This window comes from Octopus sinensis, linkage group LG29 (assembly GCF_006345805.1).
Source record: "Octopus sinensis linkage group LG29, ASM634580v1, whole genome shotgun sequence".
Taxonomy (NCBI): Eukaryota; Metazoa; Mollusca; class Cephalopoda; order Octopoda; family Octopodidae; genus Octopus; species Octopus sinensis.
In genome coordinates, this window is record NC_043025.1 from 8,369,212 (window position 1) to 8,384,147 (window position 14,936).

General features: G+C 43.8%; 1 protein-coding gene across 1 annotated transcript in view; it reads left to right on the forward strand.

The window, feature by feature from the left end:
* The first annotated feature begins 8,523 nt into the window (after positions 1–8,523).
* The window catches only part of LOC115226104 (protein-serine O-palmitoleoyltransferase porcupine-like), a 74,422-nt gene continuing 68,009 nt past the window's right edge, over positions 8,524–14,936 (forward strand). Inside the window, exon 1 of the mRNA XM_029797088.2 lies at positions 8,524–8,573. The gene's annotated coding sequence lies outside the window, so the exon portion shown is untranslated. The remainder of the gene's footprint in view (positions 8,574–14,936) is intronic.

Here is a 14,936-nt window from a genome sequence, read left to right on the forward strand (position 1 = left end):
CTCGACTGGCCTCCGTGCTGGTGGCACGTAGAAGAACCATCATCCGAACGTGGCCGTTTCCAGCGCTGCCCCGACTGGCCTCCGTGCTGGTGGCACGTAGAAGAACCATCCGAACGTGGCCGTTTCCAGCGCTGCCCCGACTGGCCTCCGTGCTGGTGGCACGTAGAAGAACCATCCGAACGTGGCCGTTTTCAGCGCTGCCCGACTGGCCTCCGTGCTGGTGGCACGTAGAAGAACCATCCGAACATGGCCGTTTCCAGCGCTGCCCCGACTGGCCTCCGTGCTGGTGGCACGTAGAAGAACCATCCGAACGTGGCCGTTTCCAGCGCTGCCTCGACTGGCCTCCGTGCTGGTGGGACGTAGAAGAACCATCCGAACGTGGCCGTTTCCAGCCTGCCCGACTGGCCTCCGTGCTGGTGGCACGTAGAAGAACCATCCGAACGTGGCCGTTTCCAGCGCTGCCCCGACTGGCCTCCGTGCTGGTGGCACGTAGAAGAACCATCCGAACGTGGCCGTTTCCAGCGCTGCCCCGACTGGCTCCGTGCTGGTGGCACGTAGAAGAAACCATCGAACATGGCCGTTTCCAGCGCTGCCCCGACTGGCCTCCGTGCTGGTGGCACGTAGAAGAAACCATCCGAACGTGGGCGTTTCCAGCGCTGCCCGACTGGCCTCGCTGCTGGTGGGTAGAAGAACCATCCGAACATGGCCGTTTCCAGCGCTGCCCCGACTGGCCTCCGTGCTGGTGGCACGTAGAAGAACCATCCGAACGTGGCCGTTTCCAGCGCTGCCCCGACTGGCCTCCGTGCTGGTGGCACGTAGAAGAACCATCCGAACATGGCCGTTTCCAGCGCTGCCTCGACTGGCCTCCGTGCTGGTGGCACGTAGAAGAACCATCCGAACGTGGCCGTTTCCAGCGCTGCCTCGATTGGCCTCCGTGCTGGTGGCACGTAGAAGAACCATCCGAACGTGGCCGTTTTCAGCGCTGCCCCGACTGGCCTCCGTGCTGGTGGCACGTAAAAAGCACCCACTACACTCACGGAGTGGTTGGCGTTAGGAAGGGCATCCAGCTGTAGAAACACTGCCAGATAAGACTGGAGCCTGGTGCAGCCTTCTGGCTTTCCAGATCCCCGGTCGAACCGTCCAACCCATGCTAGCATGGAAAACGTCCATGTAGGTGACATGTAAAAGCACCAACCGATCATGGCCGTTGCCAGCCTCCTCTGGCCCCAGTGCTGGTGGCACGTAAAAAGCACCCACTACATTCACGGAGTGGTTGGCGTTAGGAAGGGCATCCAGCTGTAGAAACCGACTGGAGCCTGGTGCAGCCTCCTGGCTTCCCAGACCCCAGTCAAACCATCCAACCCATGCTAGCATGGAGAACAGACGTTGAACGATGATGATGGTGATGATGTATGTATATGAGAGATAGAGAGAGAGAGAGGCTGGCATCTTGGGGTGTTGCTGGAACAGTTGATAATGGAGCTGTCTTGTAGTTGGCCCCTTTCATGTATATCCAAAGATGAACAAATAAGAGAATGTAGCATTCAACATATTTAGTTGGGGTTACATGCATTTAACAACAATACTTGTATGCACAAGTTCTGTGCATATGGAACACATCCGTATCATCCGACAGAGCAGAAAAAATTTTAATGTAATTTAAAATATCTCTTAGGTGAGAGTATTTAGGCCTCCATGGATCAGTTCAGGTCATGTAGTTGTCTTAGTTAGTTAGTTAATTTTTTGGCTCAAAAAGCAAAAAAGCAAGGCCATGTAGGGGGACATGGAGTTATGTACAGGGTGGTGTTCATGTAAAGAGTTCAGGCCATTTCTGGTCAAGGGAGACTTTGAACCGAGCGGTCGTCGGCATCTTCACTATCTCGTCCGGCAGCTTATTCCACGGAACCGCAACCCGGACGGAGAAAGCCCCTCTCCTTCGATTGAGATGAAATCGTCGTAGATAGAGCTTTTCGGAGTGACCCCTCAGCCGACGCTCTGGAGCAGGAGTGAAGAACAGCTCCTTCGAGAGGTTACACTTTCTGCTTATGATGTTGTGAGCAAGAATGAGATCACCACGGCGTCATAGCCATCATAGCCTCATCAATAATAAGACATCAACATTACTTAATCCATTATTTTTCAGGGTGTGACAATTCAGCAGTATTAACCCTTTGGATCTTTTCCTTTTGATAGCCAGATTTCAATACAATTTCTAGTTAACTAAACACTTTAAAACTTCATATACTGGTAGAATGTGTTTATAAAACATCATTTTTTCTTGGTTTTATTGAGAAAATTCTATGGTTTGTAAGATATTTCGTCTGAAAATCTGAGCATTTTGGCAATTTTAACCAATCGATTACCTCCATTTAGGTAAACACCATTTGCTGCGTCTAAAACTGAGACAACATCCTGTAACTAACCCTAAACCTCCCCCTAACCCTAACGGAAAGTTTGTGTATAAAATTATAGAATTATTTTGATTGTTAATTGTTTAAATCACTTTCCATTGCTATCGGGTTTTTTTACACGCGTAACAATTAAATTAATTTAACAATTAAGAAAAAAAAAATTAGGGTTAGGGTTAGTTACAGGATGTTATCTCAGTTTTAGACGCAGCAAATGGTGTTTACCTAAATGGAGGTAATTGATTGGTTAAAATTGCCGAAATGCTCGGATTTTCAGACGAAATATCTTACAAACTATAGAATTTTCTCAATAAAGCCAAGAAAAAAATGATGTTTTATAAACACATTCTACCAGTATACGAAGTTTAAAAGTGTTTAGTTAACTAGAAATTGTGTTGACATCTGGCCTTCAAAAGGAAAAGATCCAACCCTTTACAAAATATCCGACACACAGTGGGGCAAACAAGATGTTGACATCAGTTAGTTGTCATTTTGTAGTGTGTGGTATTTCAGGGACAACAGTTATCAGAAGGGGGCGTAACCAATTTCTCGCTAGATTGTGTATGTGTATAAAGCAGTAAGCTAGCAGAATCGTTAGCACACCGGGCGAAATACTTACCAGTATTTCGGCTGCTGCTACGTTCTGAGTTCAAATTCCACTGAGGTCGATTTTGCCTTTCATCCTTTTGGGGTTGATTAAATAAGTACCAGTTTCGCACTGGGGTCAATATAATCAACTTAATCCGTTTGTCCTTGTTTGTCCTCTCTGTGTTTAGCCCCTTGTGGGTAGTAAAGAAATAGGTATTTCGTCTGCTGCTATGTTCTGAGTTCAAATTCCACCGAGGTTGACTTTGCCTTTCATCCTTTTGGGGTTGATTAAATAAGTACCAGTTAGGCACTGGGGTCGATATAATCGACTTAATCCGTTTGTCTATCCTTGTTTGTCCCCTCTATGTTTAGCCCCTTGTGGGCAATAAAGAAATAAGATTGTATATGTTTGCATGACCAACATGATGGATAGTAAGGCTGGAACCTCTTTGGGCAGCAAGTATTTATATACTCTGCATTGCACATAAGTCAACCAGGCTTTAAGGTGGAATATCTGCATTGTCAGTGGCCAACAGTTTGAATTCATTAACAAGAAAAGTCTCCAGCGGCAACAATATCATAGTTACGGTGGAGTATATGAAATTTTTCGCAGAAGTACAGAGTTGACAATTTTGAGTGTTGTAGGGTCCTCTCAAGAATGCCCCATAAAATATTGGGGAAGTTGTTTCAATGGTCCTGGAGTTTCTAGATGAAGTGGGACGATGTTTCCATATACCTCAAGGACTGCATGGGTCATTGGTATGACATACTTGTGTAGTATATCATTGGATGGTTTGACGGTGGCTCTATAGACCATAGCCCTTGAGAGGCAGGGTGCTCCCATTGAACAATTGGTGGGATTTCAGTAGTCACAGGATAGAGGGAATGGATACATATTTGTGTTGGTTGTCACACATAACGTTGGAAGCGATATTATCTAAGCATGAGCAACTAACCTTGACATTGTGAGAGTTAAAGAGTTTATAATATCTATGGGACATCAAGAAATATCTTGATTAATGCCAAGAAGCACGAAGCTATATTAGTGGAAACATCTAGATAGAATGGAGGATTAAATCCGATTACCTTTCTTTTTCTGTCTTAGGGTTTTGGGGATGCAGTGGGGATTCTCCACATACACTAACAAGTAGAGCCATTCCTCAATAGTGACTCAGCTCTGTTGAAGATCTCTCTGTCCACCAACAGATTGGAAAATTTTTAATCGATGCCTGTGACTAGGTTTCTAAATACAACTGGGGTGGGGAGTTGGAGTATCTCTGGATTCAAAGTTTTACCCAGAACAAATCCTGAAAGGGGATTCATGTGCCGGTGGCACATCAAAAATGTTATATCCAAATGGGATCAATGCCAGGCCCGCCTGACTGGCTCTTGTGCCGGTGGCAAATAAAAAGCATCCACTACACTCTTGGAGTGGTTAGTGTTGGGAAGGGCATCAAGCTGTAGAAACATTGCCAGTTCAGATTGGAGCCTGGTGTAGCCGCTGGCTCTTCAGACCTCAGTCAAACTGTTCAATCCATGCCAGCATGGAAAATGGTCATTAAACAATGATGATGATGATGATATATATACAGGTGATATATATACAAGGTGGCGAGCTGGCAGAAACGTTAGCACGCCGGGCGAAATGCTTAACGGTATTTCGTCTGCCGTTACGTTGTGAGTTCAAATTCCGCCGAGGTCGACTTTGCCTTTCATCCTTTCGGGGTCGATAAATTAAGTACCAGTTACACACTGGGGTCGATGTAATCGACTTAATACCTATGTATGTCCTTGTTTGTCCCCTCTATGTTTAGCCCCTTGTGGGTAATAAAGAAATAGATATATATACAGGTGACGGTGTGGCTGTGTGGTAAGAAGCTTGCTTCCTAGCACGTGGTCCAGGGTTCAGTCCCACTGTATGGCACCTTGGGCAAGAGTCTTCAACAATAGCCTTGGACCAACCAAAGCTTTGAGTGGATTTGGTAGACAGAAACTGCAAGAAGCCTGTCGTGTATGTATGTTCCCACCACCATCACTTGATAACCGATGGTGTGTTTATCAGCAAAAGAGACTGATAGAATAAGTACTAGGCTTACAAAGAATAAGTTCTGGGGTTGATTTCTTCAACTAAAAAAAAGCCTTTAAGGCAGTGCTCCAACCAGTTGTAAAGCAGTGATGGGGGACAAACACAGGCACTATACACACACACACACACACACCACACACACATGATGGGCTTCTTTCAGTTTCCATCCACCAAATCCACTCACAAAACTATAGGAGAAGACACTTGATCAAGGTGCCACACAGTGGGACTGAACCTGAAACCATGTGGTTAGGAAGCAAGCTTCTTACCACATAGCGTCTCCTGCCCCTATATTAGCAACAGAAGCATTATTAATGCTGAGAGGTAACAGTTACCCCATTTTAACCCTTTACCACTTAAACTGACCATATCCAGCCAAAATATTCTGCCTGTTTTAAGTTCAAAATGGCCAGATCCTGCCTGTCACACCTACCCTACAATGTCAATCTAAAAATAGTCACATCATCAAGTTATAAGATAATGCATGATTAATTCCAAGCAATGTCAATAAATAAGCATTTGGGCTCTCAATCATGAGATAGTGAGTTCGATTCCTGGACCGGGCTGTGTGTTGTGTTCTTGAGCAAGAACTGGTGATCATGTTGGTCACCAGATCATTCATCTGTAGAAATGAGTTGTGATGTCACTGGTGCCAAAGCTGTATCGGCCCCTTTGCCTCTCCCTTGGATAACATCAATGGCATTAAGAGGGGAGGATGGTATGCATGGGTGACAAACTGGCAGAAACGTTAGCACGCCAGGTGAAATACGTAGCGGTATTTCATCTGCCGTCACGTTCTGAATTCAAATTCCGCCGAGGTCGACTTAGCCTTTCATCCTTTCGGGGTCGATTAAATAAGTACCAGTTACACACTGGGGTCGATATAATCGACTTAATCCGTGTGTCTGTCCTTGTTTGTCCCCTCTGTCTTTAGCCCCTTGTGGGTAGTAAAGAAATAGGTATTTCGCCCGTCTTTACGTTCTGAGTTCAAATTCCGCCGAGATCGACTTTGCCTTTCATCCTTTCGGGGTTGATTGAATAAGTACCAGTTACGCACTGGGGTCGATATAATCGACTTAATCCGTGTGTCTGTCCTTGTTTGTTCTCTGTGTTTAGCCCCTTGTGGGTAGTAAAGAGATAGGTATGCATGGGTGACTGATGGTCTTCCATAAACAGCCTTTGCCTGGGCTTGTGCCTTGGAGGGAAAGTTTCTAGGTGCAATCCCATGGTCGTTAATGACCAAAGGGGGTCTTTATACCCCTTTTACATTTGACAGAATAATCTGAATGTTAAAGGGTTAAACCTAGGGGTTCTATTGGCCTTGGTGCACTCTTGTTTATATCACCTGTTCTGGCACCGTTTTTCTATGTCGCTGGCTTTGAGATGAGTTGCTGCTATCCCTAACAGGTATCCATCATTGACATGACCAAAGGATCAAAATCACATGATCTGGTGGTAGTGGGGATTTATCTCCCTGCTAGCGATATAAACAAAAGGGCATTTTGCACCAAAAGGTAATTTGTGAATTTTTATCATCATATCAACCACAGTATAGAACATCCACGTTTAAGTGGGGATAAATATTAACTTTCAGTGTTCATCTCGAAAGAGTCCAGAAGCTGGCTACCCGCATGGTTCTTGGTCTCAAGCATTTGTTGTATGAAGAAAGGCTAAAGACGCTTGACCTTTATTCTCTAGAAAAACGCCGCCGCCGTGGTGATCTCATTCTTGCTCACAACATCATAAGCGGAAAGTGTAACCTCTCGAAAGAGCTGTTCTTCACTCCTGCTCCAGAGCGTCGGCTGCAGGGTCACTCCGAAAAGCTCTATCTGCGACGATTTCATCTCAATCGAAGGAGAGGGGCTTTCTCCGTCCGGGTTGCGGATCCATGGAATAAGCTGCTGGACGAGATATTGAAGATGCCGACGACCACTCGGTTCAAAGTCTCTCTTGACCAGAAATGGCCTGAACTCTTTGCATGAACACCACCCTGTACATTACTCCATGTTCCCCTACATGGCCTTGCTTTTTGCTTTTTGAGCCAAAAAATTAACTTAACTTAACAAGCAGGAGTGGCTGTGTGGTAAGTAGCTTGTTTACCAACCACATGGTTCCGGGTTCAGTCCCACTGCGTGGCACCTTGGGCAAGTGTCTTCTACTGTAGCCTCGGGCCGACCAAAGCCTTGTGAGTGGATTTGGTAGACGGAAACTGAAAGAAGCCCGTCGTATATATGTATATATATATATATATATGCGTGTGTGTGAGAATAAGTCCTGGGGTCGAGTTGCTCGATTAAAGGCGGTGCTCCAGCATGGCCGCAGTCAAATGACTGAAACAAGTAAAAGAGTAAAAGAGTAAGCTCACTTGCTAATCGCAGCACCAGTGCCTGTTCTAGCGCCAATTTTCTGGACATCGCTGGCGGGAACGTGAGTTGCTGCTATCTTTAGCGGTCGAGCGTCCATCTTCGATGAGACCAATGAAGGTCAAAATCACGACGATTTCGGTGCTGGATTTGGGAGGGGATTTATCTTCCTGCTAGCGACATAAGCAAGCATTCATTTTGCACCAAAAGCCAATATGAGAAGTTCTCTCGCAGTATCTACTGCAGTATGGTTTGTTCTAACAGAACATCCACTTTTGAGTGGGGGTAAATATTCTTTTCTACTCTAGGTACAAGGCATGAAATTTTTGGGGAGGGTAAGCAGTCGATTAGATTGTCCCCCAGTACACAACTGATACTTAATTTGTTGACCCTGAAAGGATGAAAGGCAAAGTTGACCTTGGCGGAATTTGAACTCAAAGCATAAAGACAGGTGAAATACTACTAAGCATTTCACCTTCTGTGCTAACATTTCTGCCAGCTTGGTGCCTTAGTCATCATCACCATCATCATCGTTTAACGTCTGCTTTCCATGCTAGCATGGGTTGGACGATTTTGACTGAGAGCTGGCAAACCAGATGGCTGCACCGGGCTCCAATCTTGATCTGGCAGAGTTTCTACGGCTGGATGCCCCTTCCTAATGCCAACCACTCTGAGGGTGTAGTGGGTGCTTTTACATGTCACCAGTACAGGGGCCAGTCAGGCGGTACTGGCAACGACCTTGCTCGAATCATTTTTACACATGCCAACGGCACAGGTGCCAGTAAGGTGATGCTGGTAATGATCACACTCGAATGGTGCCTTTTATGTGCCACTGGCACGGAAGCCAGTTGGCCGCTCTGGCAACGATCACGCTCTGATGGTGCTCTTAGCAGCCTACTAGCACGGGGCTCAAGTACCAGTAAGGCGACGCTGGTAACAATCACACTCGAATGGTGCCCTTTATGTGCTGCTGGCACGGAAGCCGGTTAGCCATTCTGTCAATGACCACACTTGTATGGTGCTCTTTGTACCCTACTAGCACGGATGCCAGTCATCAAATTTGATTTAGTGGGGATAAATATCACCTCAAAGAGAATGATGCTCTTGTCATCCTCCATAACAGTTACCGTGATATTCTGTACCTGTTGCCGGCCCTTGGACTTCTTAGGCCTTGGCGAATAGGTATGAGTCTGTTTCATAGACGAAGCCTTCATTCTTGGGTCATAAAAATACACTTGTTTATCATTCCATCACCAGATCAGAAAAAAAAAAATTACTACAGATTCATATATAAGAACTGGGCAACCGAAAGGTAATATTTATCCCCATTTAAACGTGGATGTTGATATTATTATTTTATTATTTTTTATTTATTATTTTACCTGTTTCAGTCATTTGACTGCAGCCATGCTGGAGCACCGCCTTTAGTCGAGCAACTTGACCCCGAGACTTATTCTTTTGTAAGCCCAGTACTTATTCTATCGGTCTCTTTTGCCGAACCGCTAAGTAACGGGGACATAAACACACCAGCATCGGTTGTCAAGCAATGCTAGGGGAACAAACACACACACAAATACACACTCGCATACATATATATACATATATACGACGGGCTTCTTTCAGTTTCCGTTTACCAAATCCACTCACAAGGCTTTGGTCGGCCTGAGGCTATAGTAGAAGGTGCCACGCAGTGGGACTGAACCCGGAACCATGTAGTTGGTAGACAAGCTACTTACCACACAGCGACTCCTGCGCCTATGATGACAAAAATTCGCAAATTACCTTTTGGTGCAAAATGCCCTTTTGTTTATATCGCTAGCGGGGAGATAAATCCCCACTACCACCAGATCATGTGATTTCGACCTCCTTTGGTTATGTCAATGATGGATACCTGTTAGGGATAGCAGCAACTCATCTCAAAGCCAGCGACATAGAAAAACGGTGCCAGAACAGGTGATATAAACAAGAGTGCACCAAAGCCAATATGAGGGTTTCTCTCGTGGTATTTGCTGTCGTATAATTTGGCCAATAGAAACCCTAGGTTTAACCCTTTAACATTCAGATTATTCTGTCAAATATGGGCATCCAGGCCTAAACTCTTCTGTTATGGCTTGAAGTATTGTAATAAATGAAGGGGACATGGATTGAACCTTGTTATACTCCTACCTTCACATTAAATTTGTCTTTATCCCCAATACTAACTCTCACCTTTCTGACTGCGCACCTGTGTATGGCTTGTACACCTTTCGCAAGCCTGTCTCTGATTTCCTCAGTAACCTATTTCTTTATTACCCACAAGGGGCTAAACACAGAGGGAACAAACAAGGACAGACATAGGTATTAAGTCGATTATATCGACCCCAGTTCGTAACTGGTACATAATTTATCAACCCCGAAAGGATGAAAGGCAAAGTCGACCTCGGCGGAATTTGAACTCAGAACGTAACGGCAGACGAAATACCTATTTCTTTATTACCCACAAGGGGCTAAACACAGAGGGAACAAACAAGGACAGACATAGGTATTAAGTCGATTATATCGACCCCAGTTCATAACTGGTACTTAATTTATCAACCCCGGAAGGATGAAAGGCAAAGTCGACCTCGGCAGAATTTGAACTCAGAACGTAACGGCAGACGAAATACCTATTTCTTTATTACCCACAAGGGGCTAAACACAGAGGGAACAAACAAGGACAGACATAGGTATTAAGTCGATTACATCGACCCCTAGTGCGTACCTGGTACTTAATTTATCAACCCCGAAAGGATGAAAGGCAAAGTCGACCTCGGCGGAATTCGAACTCAGAACGTAGCGGCAGACGAAATACCTATTTCTTTACTACCCACAAGGGGCTAAACACAGAGAGGACAAACAAGGACAGACAAACGGATTAAGTGGATTACATCGACCCCAGTTCGTAACTGGTACTTAATTTATCAACCCCGAAAGGATGAAAGGCAAAGTCGACCTCGGCGGAATTTGAACTCAGAACGTAGCGGCAGACGAAATACCTATTTCTTTACTACCCACAAGGGGCTAAACACAGAGGGAACAAACAAGGACAGACATAGGTATTAAGTCGATTATATCGACCCCAGTTCGTAACTGGTACTTAATTTATCAACCCCGAAAGGATGAAAGGCAAAGTCGACCTCGGCGGAATTTGAACTCACAACGTAACGCAGACGAAATACCGCTTAGCATTTTGCCCGGCGTGCTAACGTTTCTGCCAGCTTGCCGCCTTTTGTTATAGCACCAGACCCACCAATGCTCACCTTTCTAACTGCACACCTGTGCATGGCTTGTACACCTTTCGCAAGCCATTTGCCTGTCTCTCACTTCCTCTGTAACCACCAGATTACAGATTACACCCTGTCAAAAGTTTTCTATAAATGCTAGTTAGGGGTGGGGAGACTTATCCCTAGGCAAAACAAAGACCTACCCAACAAGAACAATGTATTACCTTTTTTTTATGTTCCCTTTTTATACATATTGACCTTCTTTTCCTCATTCTCTTACTCTCTCTTTTACTTGTTTCAGTCATTTGACTGCGGCCATGCTGGAGCACCGCCTTTAGTCGAGCAAATCGACCCCAGGACTTTTTCTTTGTAAGCCCAGTACTTATTCTATCGGTCTCTTTTGCCGAACCGCTAAGTGACGGGGACGTAAGCACACCAGCATCGGTTGTCAAGCAATGCTAGGTGGACAAACACAGACACACAAACATACACGCACATACATATATATATATATATATATATATATATATATATATACACATATATATATGACAGGCTTCTTTCAGTTTCCATCTACCAAATCAACTCACAAGGCATTTGTCGGCCCGGGTCTATAGCAGAAGACACTTGCCCAAGATGCCACGCAGTGGGACTGAACCCGGAACCATGTGGTTGGTTAGCAAGCTACTTACCACACAGCCACTCCTGCGCCTGTTCTTGCTTTCCTTAGAATACTTGTTGCTCCCTACAACTCCTTATTTCGGCTTACCCAATGAAAATATCCATAACACTTTTAATCTTCGTATACTGGTAGAATGTGTTTATAAAATATCTTTTTCTCTTGGCTTTATTGAGAAAATTCTATGGTTTGTAAGATATTTGTTGTTTTTTTTCTTCAATTTCTGCAATTTCAACCAATCAATGACGTCTATTGAGGTAAAAAAAACATTCTGTGCCGTATGAATATGTCCCTCGTTTAAGAAACAGATTGGGTTTATTTACATTTTTGAAGAAAAAAAGATACCCTTCCCGCACCCCTAACCCTAAAACAGATTGAAATGCAATAGATCGATACTAGGGTCATAATTATGGGTGACAATTTCATATGACACCGCTAGAAAAAACTGCCGGTCAAACCGAAAAGATCCTTGCTAGAAAACAACACTTCCCTCTCCACCCTCACTTTCCTTTTCAAGTAAAACTTGAAAAAGGTTATGAGGGCTTGGCCAAAGAGGTAGTGTCCACCACACTACCTCTTTCGCTACAGCAACCAGACAAATAAAAATTGCCTACCCCTCCCGGCCAAAGGAGGCAGCGAGACAATCTTCACTATGGATCCAACTGATAGTTGAATCTGCCCACATGCGACATCAGGTAGCACTGCCAGGCAGGGGATTTCTGGAAGTTATCCATAGCCCCCAGCCTGAAAGTCCTATGGAACAGACTGCTGAGTTGATCCTCGCTGACGCCCAGAGTTTCCTTGAGAACGTCGTCGCACTTTTCCTCCGCTAACCCTCTATAGAACACTAGAGGGTAACTACCACCGACTGAATTGCCTGCCTGGCAGAGGGCTGTGAGTGCTTGATGGCATGCAACTGAAAAGATCCAGTGCTTGAGATTTGGTAGGTTGGGGGAAAGGGAAATGCTTAATTATAATTAAGCACCACCTTTAATCGAGCAACTCGACCCCAGGACTTATTATTTTGTAAGCCCAGTACTTATTCTATCGGTCTCTTTTGCTGAACCACTAAGTAACGGGGACATAAACACACCAGCATCGGTTGTCAAACAATGCTAGAGGACAAACACAGACACACAAATACACACACACACATATATATATATACATATATACAACGGGCTTCTTTCAGTTTCCGTCTACCAAATCCACTCACAAGGCATTGGTCAGCCCGAAGCTATAGTAGAAGACCCTTGCCCAAGGTGCCACGCAGTGGGACTGAACCCAGAACCATGTGGTTGGTAAACAAGCTACTTACCACACAGCCACTCCTGCGCCTGTGTCGATTATATGTCGATGCACTTAATTTAATATACTTAATTTAAAATTAATGTAACTAATTTAAAAGAAAGAAACAATTTCATTGGTTATTTGGTATAGAGAAGGGAGGCTAGATAACAGCTAATTACAGGATGTTTATTAAAAAGTAGTTTACTAAATCAACAATAATGTATATGGAGTACCTTCTCCAATACTCGCTGCCTCTTAACCCTTTCGTTACTGCATTTATTTTGAGATGTTCTGGGTTTCTTTCAATCAATTTAAATATAACAAAGAATTTAATAAAATAACTTAGTTATCATTCAGCTAGTGTTAGGAACATAAATTGTGATGAAGGTTTGGTGGAAGATTTTAATTCAAAACTTATGAAAACAAGACATTTGTACTACAGAGCTAGAGGTGGTTTCAGCTGGGTTGGTATCAAAAGGGTTAAAAATGTCATGGTGACTTTAACCCTTTTGTTACCGTATTTCTGTTGAGATGTTCTGTGTTTCTTTCAATTAATTTTAAATATAACAAAGAATTTAGTAAAATAACTTAGTTATCATTAAGCTAGTGTTAGGAACATAAATTGTGACTGAGGTTTGGTGGAAGATTTTAATTCAAAACTTATGAAAACAAGACATTTGTACTACAGAGCCAGAGGTGGTTTCAGCTGGGTTGGTATCAAAATGGTTAAAAATATCATGGTGACTTGAACCCTTTTGTTACCATATTTCTGTTGAGATGCTCTGTGTTTCTTTCAAATACTTTAAATATAACAAAGAACTTAGTAAAATAACTTGGTTATGATTAAGATAGTGTTAGGAACATAAATTGTGACTAAGGTTTGGTGGAAGATTTTAATTCAAAACTTTTGAAAACAAGATATTTGTACTCAGAGCGAGAGGTGGTTTCAAAGCCGGGTTGGTAACGAAAGGGTTAAAAATATCATAGTGACTTTAACCCTTTTGTTACCATATTTCTTTTGAAATTTTCTGTGTTTCTTTCAATCAATTTAAATATAACAAAAAATTTAGTAAAATAACTTAGTTATCATTCAGCTAGTGTTAGGAACATAAATTGTGACTAAGGTTTGGTGGAAGATTTTAATTCAGAACTTAGGAAAAGAAGACATTTGTACTACAGAACCAGAGGTGGTTTCAGCCAGGTTGGTATCGAAAGGGTTATAGAATCTTTGTCTTGCAAGTTACTTGGTGACCTTGCCAATGCTGGTGCCACATAAAAAGCATCCACTTCACACTATGAAGTGGTTGGCATTTGGAAAGGCATACATCTATAAAAACCATGGCAAAACAGACCTTACCAGTGCTGGTTCCATGTAAAAAGTTCCCAGTTTGCTTTGTAAAGGAGGGGGTGTTTAGGAAGGGTATCCAGCCATAAAAGAAGTGCCAAATCAGACCTTGGTGGTGATGGTGCCATGTAAAATGTACCCTGTCCATTCTGTTAAGTGATTGGTGTTAGGAAGGGCATCCAGTAATAAAAAAAAAGTCATACTGAAATAGACCTTGATGGTGCTGTTGTCATGTAAAAAGTACCCAGTTCACTCTGTGAAGTGGGTCATGTTAGGAAGGGCATCTAGCCATAGAAACCATGCCAATGCAGACATTAGAGCATGATGCAGTCCTTGAATCCTTTGGATCTTGTCAAACCACCCAAACACTACCAGCTTTGAATATGGACAATAATGGCACTTGCTCTCTCTCTCTCCCTTTCTCTATATCTTTTTCTATATACATATAGGCGCAGGAGTGGCTGTGTGGTAAGTAGCTTGCTAACCAACCACATGGTTCCGGGTTCAGTCCCACTGTGTGGCATCTTGGGCAAGTGTCTTCTGCTATAGCCCCGGGCCGACCAATGCCTTGTGAATGGATTTGGTAGACGGAAACTGAAAGAAGCCTGTCGTATATATGTATATATATATATATATGTGTGTGTGTGTGTGTATGTTTGTGTGTCTGTGTTTGTCACCCTAGCATTGCTTGACAACCGATGCTGGTGTGTTTATGTCCCCCGTAACTTAGCAGTTCGGCAAAAGCGACCGATAGAATAAGTACTAGGCTTACAAAAGAATAAGTCCTGGGGTCGATTTGCTCGACTAAAGGCGGTGCTCCAGCATGGCCGCAGTCAAATGACTGAAACAAGTAACGGAGTAATCTTTCGCTTGTTTCAGTCGTTAGACTGTGCCCATGCTGGAGCACCACCTTGAAGAATTTTTTAGACAAATCG